The sequence below is a fragment of the Clytia hemisphaerica genome, unplaced genomic scaffold (genome assembly GCF_902728285.1).
Source record: "Clytia hemisphaerica strain Z4C2 unplaced genomic scaffold, Clytia hemisphaerica genome assembly, whole genome shotgun sequence".
In the NCBI taxonomy this organism is placed as follows: Eukaryota; Metazoa; Cnidaria; class Hydrozoa; order Leptothecata; family Clytiidae; genus Clytia; species Clytia hemisphaerica.
In genome coordinates, this window is record NW_027104229.1 from 515566 (window position 1) to 528488 (window position 12923).

The 12923-nt window shown below is 36.8% G+C and overlaps 1 long non-coding RNA gene across 1 annotated transcript in view; it reads right to left on the minus strand.

The window, feature by feature from the left end:
* Positions 1 to 12592: 12592 nt before the first annotated feature.
* LOC136815893 (uncharacterized) overlaps positions 12593 to 12923 on the minus strand; it is a 48681-nt gene continuing 48350 nt past the window's right edge. Inside the window, exon 3 of the long non-coding RNA XR_010847778.1 lies at positions 12593 to 12644. This is a non-coding gene — a long non-coding RNA (uncharacterized lncRNA). The remainder of the gene's footprint in view (positions 12645 to 12923) is intronic.

Consider the following 12923-nt stretch of genomic DNA (forward strand, 5'->3'; position numbering starts at 1 on the left):
TTGGTCAAATTAGTCCCAATAAGGTACATTATTTTCAAATCCACTTATTCTCAGCTTGAGCAGTTCCTTAACAATTCCTTATTTTTTGAACCATTTTCAGCCTCGAGTTCCTTATAAACGTGTTCCTTATAAAAAAAAACGTGTACTGGCTAAAACGGGGGTATTTCCGTAGAAAACATTCGTCATGAATATCATGAATTGTAAAGGAAAGGTTACGGCAATATTCTGCCTAAGACTTTCAAGAAAATTCCCGAAGCTCCGTTTATAGAATATTATACATCCAATGTAAACCAGCCTTTATGACTAGCAATATGAGGCCAATTTGGAACCAAATCAAATTTAATGGGAAGGAGAAAATAGTAAAATTAGAGAGCAATTTTGGGCCAGGAAAGAGTTATGTTATAAAGGTGTTAAACATAGAAACAAAGTGGGAGGGAATCATATTTATTTAAAATTAAATTTAGGAATATATAATTCTTTTCACTTTTGATCATGTTAGATATATATCATTTTCTGGTAAACTAAAACTCTGCAAAATTAAATATCTTTGTTTTTGTTTTATAAGGTTTCTTTTCAGACAAATCTTATCCCAACAAAATTAAAAAACATCCGCACAAGCTGCAAGAGTCCAGTTTTTTTTATCACGGAAAGAAATCGAACGAATAGAAGAGTGAAATCTTCAGTCGAAGATTCTAGAACAAGTTATCCAGTTGATTTTCTCCTGAGTTGATGTCAGAAAACCAGTGAGAATCTGAAAGGCGATTTATAGAAATTGGATGTAAAAGAGGTGGTGGTAGATGTCAAAAACTTCATATAAAGTACTATCCATGCTTGCCATAAAACAAAAACAGTAAAGAGTCATAGAACATTGGGTAGAATCTTAAAGAGGAACTTTGAATAACCACTGGTACAATCAGTGCATATTGGGCGAATACTATTCAAAAAGGCTAACTTAATAACGCAGAACCCAGTCTAACTGCTCGAAGACAATATAGAGTGCTAGACACTCCAATCATCAAAATAAATTATCAACCAGATTAATTTCTTTGCAAGTGCCCGGTCGCACAGCTCATCCAAAGACAGTCCACTCGAATCAACCACCACTTGATCACGGAGAGTTTTACAAGGCCTTCCTCTTTTTGTGTACTTTATTTACTTGTCACAATTGAAGGAAAGCAATTCAACTGAACAGTGTACGGAAAGTAGTAGAAGTAGAGTCGATATTTTACGTGGATAGCCCAGTAACCTAGGACTTTTAGACAGTCTTTCGATTGTTTTCACGGGGTGCACGTCAAGCCGGCTCGGCTATCTATGAACTGAACGGAACATTGGAAGGAGCGGAGATTCGAACCACAAACCTCTGGTTTGAGACGCTGACGCCTTTGACCACTTGGCCACCGCTCCTTTAAGGGAGCTTTCAAATAACGTGTTGAACATAATTTCGTTGTTGTTTACTGATAAAAATCTATCAGCATGAATAACACTGGTAGCGAGCCACCAGTATTAACTGACATTCTTTCAATTGGTGCTATCATTCTTGGATCTATCATCTCCATAACCATCTTGATCACCAACTCCTGTCTGCTGTTTGGATTCTGGAAATCACGTTGTGGAAAGAAACAAATAACCATAGTATTCTTGGTACCATTTATATGCACCCATTGGTTTATTGGGATAGGTAGTTTCGCACAAACCCCTGGGCTAGTTATCATCAATGCAACATACCGACAGGTCGTCCTGTTCAACGATTTCGCCGGTATATATTTTCGTGTAGTAATCGCTATCAATTTCAGCCTACTCATCATGTTGCTAATTGACCGTATGCTGGCTGTCAAAAAACCGTTTGTATACCAAAATTTTACCAAAGGAAAAGCCTACAAGATCCTACCAGCTGCTCTCATATTCCCAGCATTTTACTTGCTTGCATTGCTGTTGGTGGATTTTGAGAAATCGGCAACTATCTGTTCATTCAGTTACTTCTTCACTGGATTCATCCTGATTGCTGGTAATATTGCCATATTCTTAGATGTCCATAAACAACTCAAACAGATTCACCATTTAACAATTTCCACACATATCCCTTGTACCAACACCACCAAAGATGATGGACAACCATTGAACAAAAAACAACAGAATCTAGCACAAATCTTTAAAAAGAAACTCCTAAAATCAGTTCTGGTGTCTATGATGTTTACGTTAACTTTCGTCATCCTCTGGTTACCAACTTGCATCTTGACGATTACCGAATTCATTCAAGGACGATACACAGGTAAAATCCCAACTGCACCAAACCCTGAGCTGACTGGATCTCTACTCTCTTTGGGAATATTAAACTCTGTCACAGATCCCATCATTTATGTAGTGTTGAATCGACCAGTCCGGCGAGCTTTAATGAAGACTTTCAAATGCTTCAAATCAACAAATGACGATTTTCTTTCAACTTCAACAACCAAATCAACATCGAGTTACAGAGTATAAAGCCTTCGTGTATTGTTTACTAATAAAGTCATAACTATTTTTATTAAGCGATCTTTTTCAACAAACTTTTTATACAGCTGGGGTTTGGACTATTAACTTTACACATCGTGTAGCTAGATTCTGCACCTTTATGCTGTACCTTCATGCTACGGCATGATATATATTGAATATATAATGGAACCAACATGGAACAAATCTCAGCGAAATGAGTACTTGTACAATATGGCGTAAACAGTATTGATTTAAAATATTCAAGATAACACCTTCTTCATAACGTAAAAAAAGATTCAGCCCTTTTTTGTTCCTATTTTTTCCTTCTTCTTTTATAGGCCTCAATTTGCCCAACTTCTAGTTTGGAAAATGGGGCTGTGCCACTTAGTAAAATTCTATTAACTTTCTTTAGTTCAAATACCTTAAAAAGTCGAGCAAAACTTTTAGGTCGGGTGAAATTAAAGTCGGGGAAAACTTCATAACTTTTGAGAAAATCTTTGTCACAACTCTCTCGAAGTTGACCAGAAAACAAGAGCAAGAGATATTTCGTTACTTTTCCGCGACTAATTTTTTCCCTTTTAGGTTCCGAATCCCCGATCCCCGGCCAATCCCAACAGGGACAAAAAATCCAGTGGTGATGGTTTTGGAGTGCATTTTTTTACATTGAATTTTGAATGCGGCTGAAATTGTAGTGTATTTTTCACATCGGGACGAAATTTTGACAATTTTTCCAGTGGGTTGGGGGCCCACCGGGTCTGTGACAAAGGGGTGTATTTAGGCACGAATCACGTACGGTCAGTACCAATATAAATTTTTGGTTAGTGGTATTTTATCACAGGTTTTCCCCAGCCTAAAATTAAGTTGTATAAAGTCACGTATGGTTCGGGGTCACGTAGAACAAAAACCACCCTAATTGATTATTGGAGCGATAAGAAAAAGAAAATGAAATGGACGATAATAGACAGAATTTTCTGAATCACGTATGTCAACATTATTGACCACTGGAGAACATGTTATTTTTCCAACAAGACAACAGGGATTGGTATCTTATCTTTGCGAAATTGAACTCTTTCTTTTTGGAACCTATTTCATTATTTTTACGTAAAAAAAGCTGGACTAAAAAACGAAGAATAAAAAAACCAATCGTATGAAGTTTGAAGTACTATACCAAAAACTCCTCCATGCAGAAAAGACAGACGGCGAGTTTCAGTAAGATTTATCAGCTATGGGAAATTCTGCAGGGAAATAAACTTTTTGGTACCTGGTGACTCAAAAAAAAACTTTGGGAGAACCTTCTGAGACCAATCAAAGTTTGGCTGAGCATAGATTGATTTTACCTGATATGACGTCAATTCTTGCAGGTTGATAAGATTAAGAGGATGACCTAGACAATCATTGACAAATTTTCGAAAAATCGAAGAGCTGTATCTTTTTGTTTACGCCATGGTTGTTCAAAAAGAAATGTTTATATTGCGGTGTATTTTCTTCGAATCAGACAAAATAAAAGTGAAAATCTTTATCGATTTAGATGAGATACAAGCGGAATTGAAAAGAGACAAAACACGACGTACGCAATTTGGCCAACTTGACCTCAAGGCAAACACTTTGAGAAAGTGTTTGGTGTAAAAAATGACCTGTTGTTCAGAGTCGATTTTTTTGCTGCGCTTTGTATGCTTAAAGTTCACGAAAGAACAGCTATTCCTTAGTTGAGTAGTTAGTTTGTGTAGTTAAATGTTCCATGACAGTTATTTTCATTAGATCAGCCAGTGTCACCCTAAAAGAATTGGAAGAAATTTTCTGTTGTCGTCCTTACATCAAGCATCTTTTCAATTTGTGATGAATCATTACTTCTGTTATATTATGATATCCCCTTCTCATAGACCCCCTGGGCCCCTTCCCACTGGAAAATTGGCCAAAACATCGTCTCCAGAAAATCATACTCTAATTTTTTGTCCCCACTAAAAACAACTAAATAAACCAATTCCCACTACAAAATATTATGTTTTTTTCCCCAGCCTTAAAAAATTGAATTTCAGTCCGTTATATTTATCCCCAATGGCTGAAGAAATCCTAAGGGGTCTGTGAGAAGGGGGTGTATTATGTAGATCCTGACAAAATGTATTTACTCCAACTCGAGTTAAGGAGAAGATCGAGTTATAGAGGTTCGTTTGAGTTAAGGACTCAATAGGATGAAATATTAGCGGGAATGTATTTGGAAAAGACCGAATAGCTCTATCTAGTGCTTCATAAGATAATTCTGTGTGATCACATCTGACATGAAATTTGGAAAAAAGCAGAAAGAAATAATATTTTACAGCCTCAGTAAGTTGTCGGTTAAACTGAAGGCGTTTATAATGCATGTAATACTTGCATTATGTTGTAATACAATAATTGTAACGGGATAATATCAGTTTTTATAAACTAAAAATATCATTTTCCTAAATTTTTTTGACTAAATTGGTCATCTAGCATGCTAGAATAGGTTCCGAGTAAATACCCTTGTATCTTAATTACATGACAATCAATCAATATTTACCTCAATGACCTCATAAAGAACAATCGAAATGACTTCATTAGTGATTATGTACTTGCCAAGGGATTTTCTTTATTTTGTCTTGGATGTCTTGACACAATACACTGTACATTGATTGGGAAGACCTAAGAATAGAGGCGTTTTTATGCAGGCAGTCATATAACATTCCATTAAAAACACGTACGTACAGGCCAAGTACACAACGTTCATTTAACGTTTATCAAATGTTCACAACGTCCATATCACGTTAAAGATGAACGTTTAAACAACCTTGTTTGTCACAGCTGGGGGGAAACCGTCCACATAGTTTTGTGAAGGAATCTATAAACCAAAATCGAAGTTGTAATTTTTGAACTACTCGTCAATAGCCTGGCAGACATTTTCAAGAATGTTAGACTCTGTTAGATTACTTGTGTAATTAAGTAGCTAATCGCACGTAAATCAAAATGAATTGAGCTTTAGGTCATGACACAACAGGAAAATTGCAGACACTTTCTGCCAGTTTCAGATGCTCCATACAGAGACACTTTTCACAGGCAAGACCAGATGTGTTTGAAACCAACGGTGCATGCAACGTCCAAATGCTGATTAAGGTCCAAATTTTCAAATCTAAGTTTTCTACCCCCCCCCCTCTGCTAATTAATGACTAATTGACCTATCATTGAGTTGCCTTAGTTAGCTTAGTGAGTTTTGCCGTAGAACGTTCGAATCGTTCGAAAAGGTGTAAAAATGTTGCAAATTTGAAAAAATCAACACGCATAGTATTGATTTTCGGGTTAATTTCGGTTTTCTTTCATTCATGTTCTTGTAAAAAAGGGTCATTCAATTAAGATACACGTTCTTATGAGAACATCCAAGATTTTTGAAGCTTCCGGATTTTCAAAGCTTTTTGAGATTTAAGCCTGAAAATTTTCTCAACATGTTCTTGTTTTCACTATTTTTAGAGTATTTTTGTGGAATTTACTGAGAAATCAAGTGTTTTAGAGTCCGCAAAGTCTCAAAATGTTTTTAACTCATTTTGGCCATCGAAGCCTTATTTTCTAAACCCCCTTCTCACAGACCCCGCGGTAGGATTTTTTCAGCCCGATGGGGTAGGAGGAACGGACCAAACTTTGATATATATTTAAGATTGATATTCCCATGTTTTATTATAGCTGGGGATTATTTGAATTCCATTGTTTTCAAGTCAGAAAATTCAATGGGGATGGGAAAAATAGCACATTAATGTTTTGCAGTGATGATTGGTTTTTTCGTTAGAGGATTGTTTTTTTTTTCAGTGAGGACAAAAAGCAGCCTTGTGTATTGGCTTTCTTACTGCATTTCTACAAACGTTCAACTTAAAGCAATTTATTATTTGAATCGCAGACCTCTTTAGATATACTTCATATATACGAAAACTTTTTCGTTGGAGGATAAGCAGAAGATTAGGTAATTTACTGTCTGTGTTAAAAGGGGAAGGTCAAGACAACAGAGGAAGTATTAAGAAAGGACGTCATTAAATTAATACACAAATGCCATGGATAGTTTTTTATTCATAGTTCTTACCAAGAATATAGAGAACCTTTTTCATGAATTTGTAAAATAACAATTTTTTTCACTGAATCTTTTTTGGACTTCGAAAGTCCCACTAAGGGTTGGAAAAATCTGAAAATCAAATTTCGGTCCCACTAAGGGTCAAAAAGGAAAGTTTCAACTTTTTACCCCTGGAATGATCAAAATTTGGTCAAATTTGTCGCAATAAGGGTCGTAAAATTCACAAAATGTTCTTTTTTTCCTTCTTTTTAGTCCCGCTAAGGGTCCGAGAGTCGAAAATCGTGCGGCACACCCCCGTCAGCTCGCAACCCTAGTACCCCCGGGAACTGTCCCTTGTGAGTATATATTTCCCTATGATTTCAGCCAGTTACGTCAAGTTTCGAGTGAGTAACACTGAAATGCAGGTACAAAACACGAAATAGAAATGGGACTTTTTTAGATTGTGAAAATATTATTGTGTCCTGACAAAAAATAATTCTGACGAAATGTAATCCAGGATCATAAACAGCTCACTTTAAAATTCATTCTACGGGACTACAGTTGACGTTCTCTAGTTTGACATTCTATTATTCGATACACTCCATTATTCGATAATATTGAAAGCCACCCGTTAACAAGAAGCTCTCCTAAACAACGCTTTATTATTCGTTACATTCCATTATTCAAGTCACCGTCAACAAGAAACTCTCATTAACGACAGTCTTCTATTCGATACGCTCTACTATACGATACGCTCCATATTCAATAATATTGAATGAGTCACCGTCAACAAGACTCTCGTTAACGACGCTCTTCTATTCGATACGCTCTCTATTTTTTCGACCAAAATCGAATTCCCCTTTGAAAATCGAATCAGAGTGTATCAACTGTAGTTTTATTTTCGTTTTACGGGCCTGACAGAATAATAACTTACCCTTTGATGCATTAACCCCCATACCGTTTGTTGATTTTCGATTCGAATGGCACGGACTTTGATAAGCCCGGGGGAGGTACTAGGTTTACGAGGCGACGGGTATGTCTGAGTCAAAAATCGAAAGTCGCGTTAATTAGCGTTTTTGGGACCCTTAGAGAGACTGTTCTCAAAATTTTTGTCGATCTTCACCCGATTTTTGTCCAAATCTTGGAAAATCACGACCCTTTGAGAAAGGAAAATTTTGAATTTCGTGATTTTTTTAACCCTTACAGAGGGTTTACCCTTACTTTTTAATAGTTTTTGGACCCTTTGACTTTCGAGAGTGTGAAAAAGGGACCCTTATAGCTCGCACATACCTGGCATCCACTTGCCCCCCCCCTTCCCGTCCGGGTTGATATTAAGACACCCGTTTATTAATTCAAGACAAATTGAACCGTACTCGTTTAATCAAACCCCCGATTTCCTTATTGAACTTTCTAATACACATCACGACATTTGAGATATCATAATTGGTTGCAAGGGAATAGTCTTTTTTTTTTCTTTTTGCAAGGTTTCGTACACGGAGTTTCAAGAATGAAGGGCTAGACTCGAGACTCCAAGATGAAAAATGAAGCCACTTATTTCCCATCCAGAACTCCCGCGCGTGGTATTTACACTAAGGCCGGATTGAAAGTAGAATCTATCGCTAGATTTCAAAAAATGCAGTCCTCAAAAACACAGGATCCGCTATATAAAATCTATCGTCATGATTTCAGCGCGTTCTAGGCGCGTTCTGGATGGGAAACAAGTTGCTTCGCTTTTTCTTGTCTGGGAAAGGTTATCGATTCTACTCTATAAACGCAGTCACTAGTCCAAAACTTAGAAAGGTAAAAAAAGTTTCTCGCGCTAAAGGTAATAATCAAGCTTCTCAATCCCAGCCAAGCAAAATCTTTGATCGGAGTTTTTTGAAAAGTGGTACCCTAATGGCGGCACTACTCGATAGCGGTGTAAATGCATCGAGAGCGCTAGGTCTACTTTTTCTCAAATTCTTTTGGTGATATAGCGGCGTAAGACGTTAATTTTTAACATTGCAATGGCTTCTTCTCGGGTACCAATTCCAAAAAAACTCCAATCAAAGATGGCGGATATTGCTTGGTCCAGGGATATATATAAAGGTCAGTGGTCACGACTTCATGTTGGAATGAAAATGACCGACATTGATGTCACGATGAAAAATGTTGATGAAAATATTGAGGTAACTATCTAATCACATTTTATGAGAATATCTTAAGTAGTTTTAACATTGTCAAAAGTGACCGGACAACTTTATCATAATGACGAAGGGCTGGAATTGAATTTAAAATTGCAAAGGTTCTAAGTGTAGGAGCGTGGTGACAAAGACAGGGGGCAAGTAGGCTTCTACTCATCCTCTAGCGAAAAAAAGTTTCTTATATATATCTATATTTATTAGGAAGTATATCTATAGAGGTCTGCGATTCAGACTAGGAGGGGGCAAGGGTCGCAATAAGGCGCATCTGATTACTCATTTCGGCGCCACCTAGCTTTTTTACACCTTTGAATTAGCAGTTTTTCTCGAGAAAGAGAAAAATTACCCAAAACTTTCGCCAAAATCCCATCTTTTAAAAATGGCCTTCCCAGTGTTTGCCCCGTGTCGAATTTGGGTTCTACTGGCCAGTGACAAAGAGATGCATTAATAAGCAATACTCTCGTATCATACACATAATTCGTGTATAACGACCCTTCTAAAAAATTTCAATGCATTCATCGAATCAGTATAAAAATACCATTGTTGACAAGGGTACAAAGGAAACGCCCCTATCCACATCGCCCCATTTGGGTGAGGCGTCTTAGGCCTGTCATGACACTTTATGATTAAAATGGGTGGATTAGATTAAACTTCTGTGAATGATGTCCGTTATAAAACCGTCTTTATAATTATGTCTTTTATGTCAGTATTTGGGTTTTTCAGGATGATTTCAATGAATGGTCTTAAAAGATTAAAAAGAGGAAAAGTTAATCCACATCCGTCATTATGGGAGAGGTATTTTTAATTAAAATATAACCTAGCTATCATATAACATTGTTTCAACGTTTATCTAACGTTATGTCTGGACATGAGATGGACGTTGATATAAATTTGCGTGTCAGATGGGAAGGGGCACAGTATTATTTTTAGATTAAAAGTTAAAGTCATCATTGAATCTAAGTCTAATACTCCACCTTTTGATTCCTATACTTATATCTTCAAATCAATTGTACTTTATATCATTTGATGAGCGAACTAAAAATTCATTAAAAATAGATTCAACTCATTGCGTTTGCCCTTTTCATAAGAACAGTTATATGAACATCAATTCAGACTCCCATGGCAAAAATACTATAAACAAGCTGAATATTTTTTAAGGCTTTGTGGACTTTAACCCTATTAGCCCCCAGGGCGGGGGGTAAAATCTATCACGCTTGTGTTCTTTTGTGTATATCTCGGAGAAAATTTTTGAAACGACTTGAAGCTTTCTGACTTTTAATAAAATCTTATTAAGAGTACTTATGCAAATCTTTAGGGTCATAGGTCCTCTAGGTCAGGTTTTATGATTTTATTGTGAAACATGACATAAAACCAAGCTAAAATCGCTTAAAACTCAAAATTTTAAAATTGCGATAACTTCTGAAGTATTGATCCAATCATATTCAAATTTTGTGAATGGTATAATTCATATATTTCTGTGATAGGTATTAACAATGTGATTTCAAAAAAATTAAATTTCTTTTTTGAAAATGATGACGTCATCATTTATGAGTCATCATTTATGACGTCATCAAATTTCGAAAATTTTACTCATTTTGAGTATGGGTTTTAACAAAAAGTCTTGATGTGAAATACAAAACCTACAATTATGTTAAAGAAGAACCTTTTTATCTTTCAGAATCTTCAAACAGAATCTCAATATCTTTATTGCTTCGACTGTGAGAGACATTTTTGTAAACCATATATTTTTGCTTTTTTCCGACAGGTGGAAATTTTGTGATGACGTCATTGCTTTTTGGATGACGTCATCAATTTTTTTTTTCTTTTTGGAAATTTGTGTCATGATGGAGAACATCTGTACCAATTTTCATGGTCATAGCTCTTCTAGATCAAAAATAATCGAGGGTGATAGATTCTACCCCCTGGGGCTACAAAAATCAAACAAAGTTGGGTTAAAAGCACCCAAATTCTATAGGGAGTGACACAAAAATACTCAAGGCATGGTGAAAATAGGATCAATCTAAGAACACCCGACAGCCTTAAAATCAAAAGTTTTTGATGTTCTTTAAAAATGTGTATAAGAATAGAAATGATTACCTAGCCTTATTACAATGTCAGACAAAAGAATAAATGTTTATTGATATGAACCAATCATTTTTATCAGAGCCAGAGCTATTCTTAGTGTCACATAAATTTTCAGGCTGAAATATTCAAAATATACGTCTTATCAAAATTTGTTCAGTTGCTATTCGCATAGTAATTCTTAATATTGGAGTATTAGATTCATTGTTCTTCGAACATAATGTTCTTAAAAATGTTCTCATAAATATTGTTCTCGTAAAAACAAGAGTGTATGGACAAAAACTTAATTAAAGTCAAAAATTAGTTTCTGATTGTTAAAGGTCACGACTGAAAGTTAATGTCAAAAAGAAAATGCATATGATGTCATCACGTTTGATGACATCAAGTGTGAGAAGTTAAAATCTATGATGTAAACATTGGACAAGTCCCCCGTTCTTACTTATCATACAACATGATGAAAAATTGAAGAAAATTCCGTTACCGACTACTGAAGATTTTCAATTTCTCAACGTAAAATTTCCCAAAAATCAGCTTTTACTTAATTTTCTCCCCCTTTCCGCAAAGCTCGCCCGAATGAAAGATTTAGTATGGTGAAACCGAGCAAGATTTGGCTGTTTGCTGCGAGATGTGCTTGCGGTTCGGGAAAGTAATGGGAGAAGAGAAGAAAGAAACGGACCCTCCGATATCATCGGACCGGGCCCGCCCTATCCCGGGATAATTTCCTACCCCTAGGTAGGGAAATCACAGCGTTTACCAGAGATCGTACTCTGTGCTCGCGACACATTAGAGCCGTGCTGTATCGATGATGGTACTCGCACTGTATGAGAGAACCTTGCGTACTCGCAGGTACTGAACATATGAGTCCCATCACCACACCACATTCAATGTCCGGCATATCTCCCCATACTCTTGTATCAGAGTGATTGTACTCTACTCACATGGTGTGGGTTGACCCAGGCCAAGGTACATTCACTTGCTAAGTGCAAGTGAATCGTTTTACCGAGTGGGAGTCGAACCCTGAGCTCCAGCACAGAAGTTAAGAGCGATGACCACTACACTACTGCGGGAAAGGAACCACTTAAATTTAGTCTTTTACTCCGGGAATACTAGTTTTGCGAGGTGACGGGTATATCTGAGTTAAAGTTGACACTGAGAGACGGAATTTCGAAAACTTTTGCTCCTTTTTCACGTTTCTCACGACCATGTGAGAGCCCTTTTTCCCAATTTTGAGCTAAAATTTTCCAACTTTGGTCCAAATTGATAGAATTTGACTCTGTGGAGGAGTTGTAATTTTTTTATCATTTGTAACTTTTGCGAACCTGTCAGAGACTCGAATGCTGTTTTATAGTTATTGTAACCTTGAGAGTGACTCATGGCTCGCACATACTTGACACCACGCCTAAATACTCCCCGAATCTTTTAACGAGGCCCCCTCAGCGGTAACTCTGATCACGATATCACGCAATTTTTTGTCTTCAATCACAATCATGAAAATCAGTAAAAAGGCTAATCACGCTACATAAAAGGCTAATCACGCTACATAAAAGTCTCTATCACGTCATCACGCAAACCGCTTGGGGGCCTCTTTAACCAAGATTTTAAATACCTTATCGGGGAAAATTTCGTCGGGGAAAAGTGACGAAATTTTGGCCAAGTGACGAATATTTTTCCCCGACGAAAATTTTCCCCAGCCTTAATGCGTTTACCAACTACCAGCAAGTGACGAATATTTTTCCCCAACGAAAATTTTCCCCGACGAAGTTTTCCCCGATAAGGTAAAGAACATAGACTCTGATCATATAACGAAATGACTTACCACTGGGCACCTCTATCCATATCCAGTAACTTCCATCCATGCAGCTCCCCACCTAAAAGGAGAAGGGTGAAAAGCTTACCTATCCAATGAGCTATGAAAGATTTATCTTATCGGCCAAAACTTAGTCGGCACTAAGTGACTAAAATTAGGGCCGACTAAAAATTTAGAAATGGCTAAAACTTAGTTATTAGTCGGCCCTTCTAAGTGACTAAATTTTGACGAAGTGACTAAAATTAGGGCCGACTAGAATTAAGGCCGGCTAAGTTTTGACTAATAAGGTATACAGCTTCTTCTCAGAGACCCACTGAGACCATAGATTTATGAAGCCTGA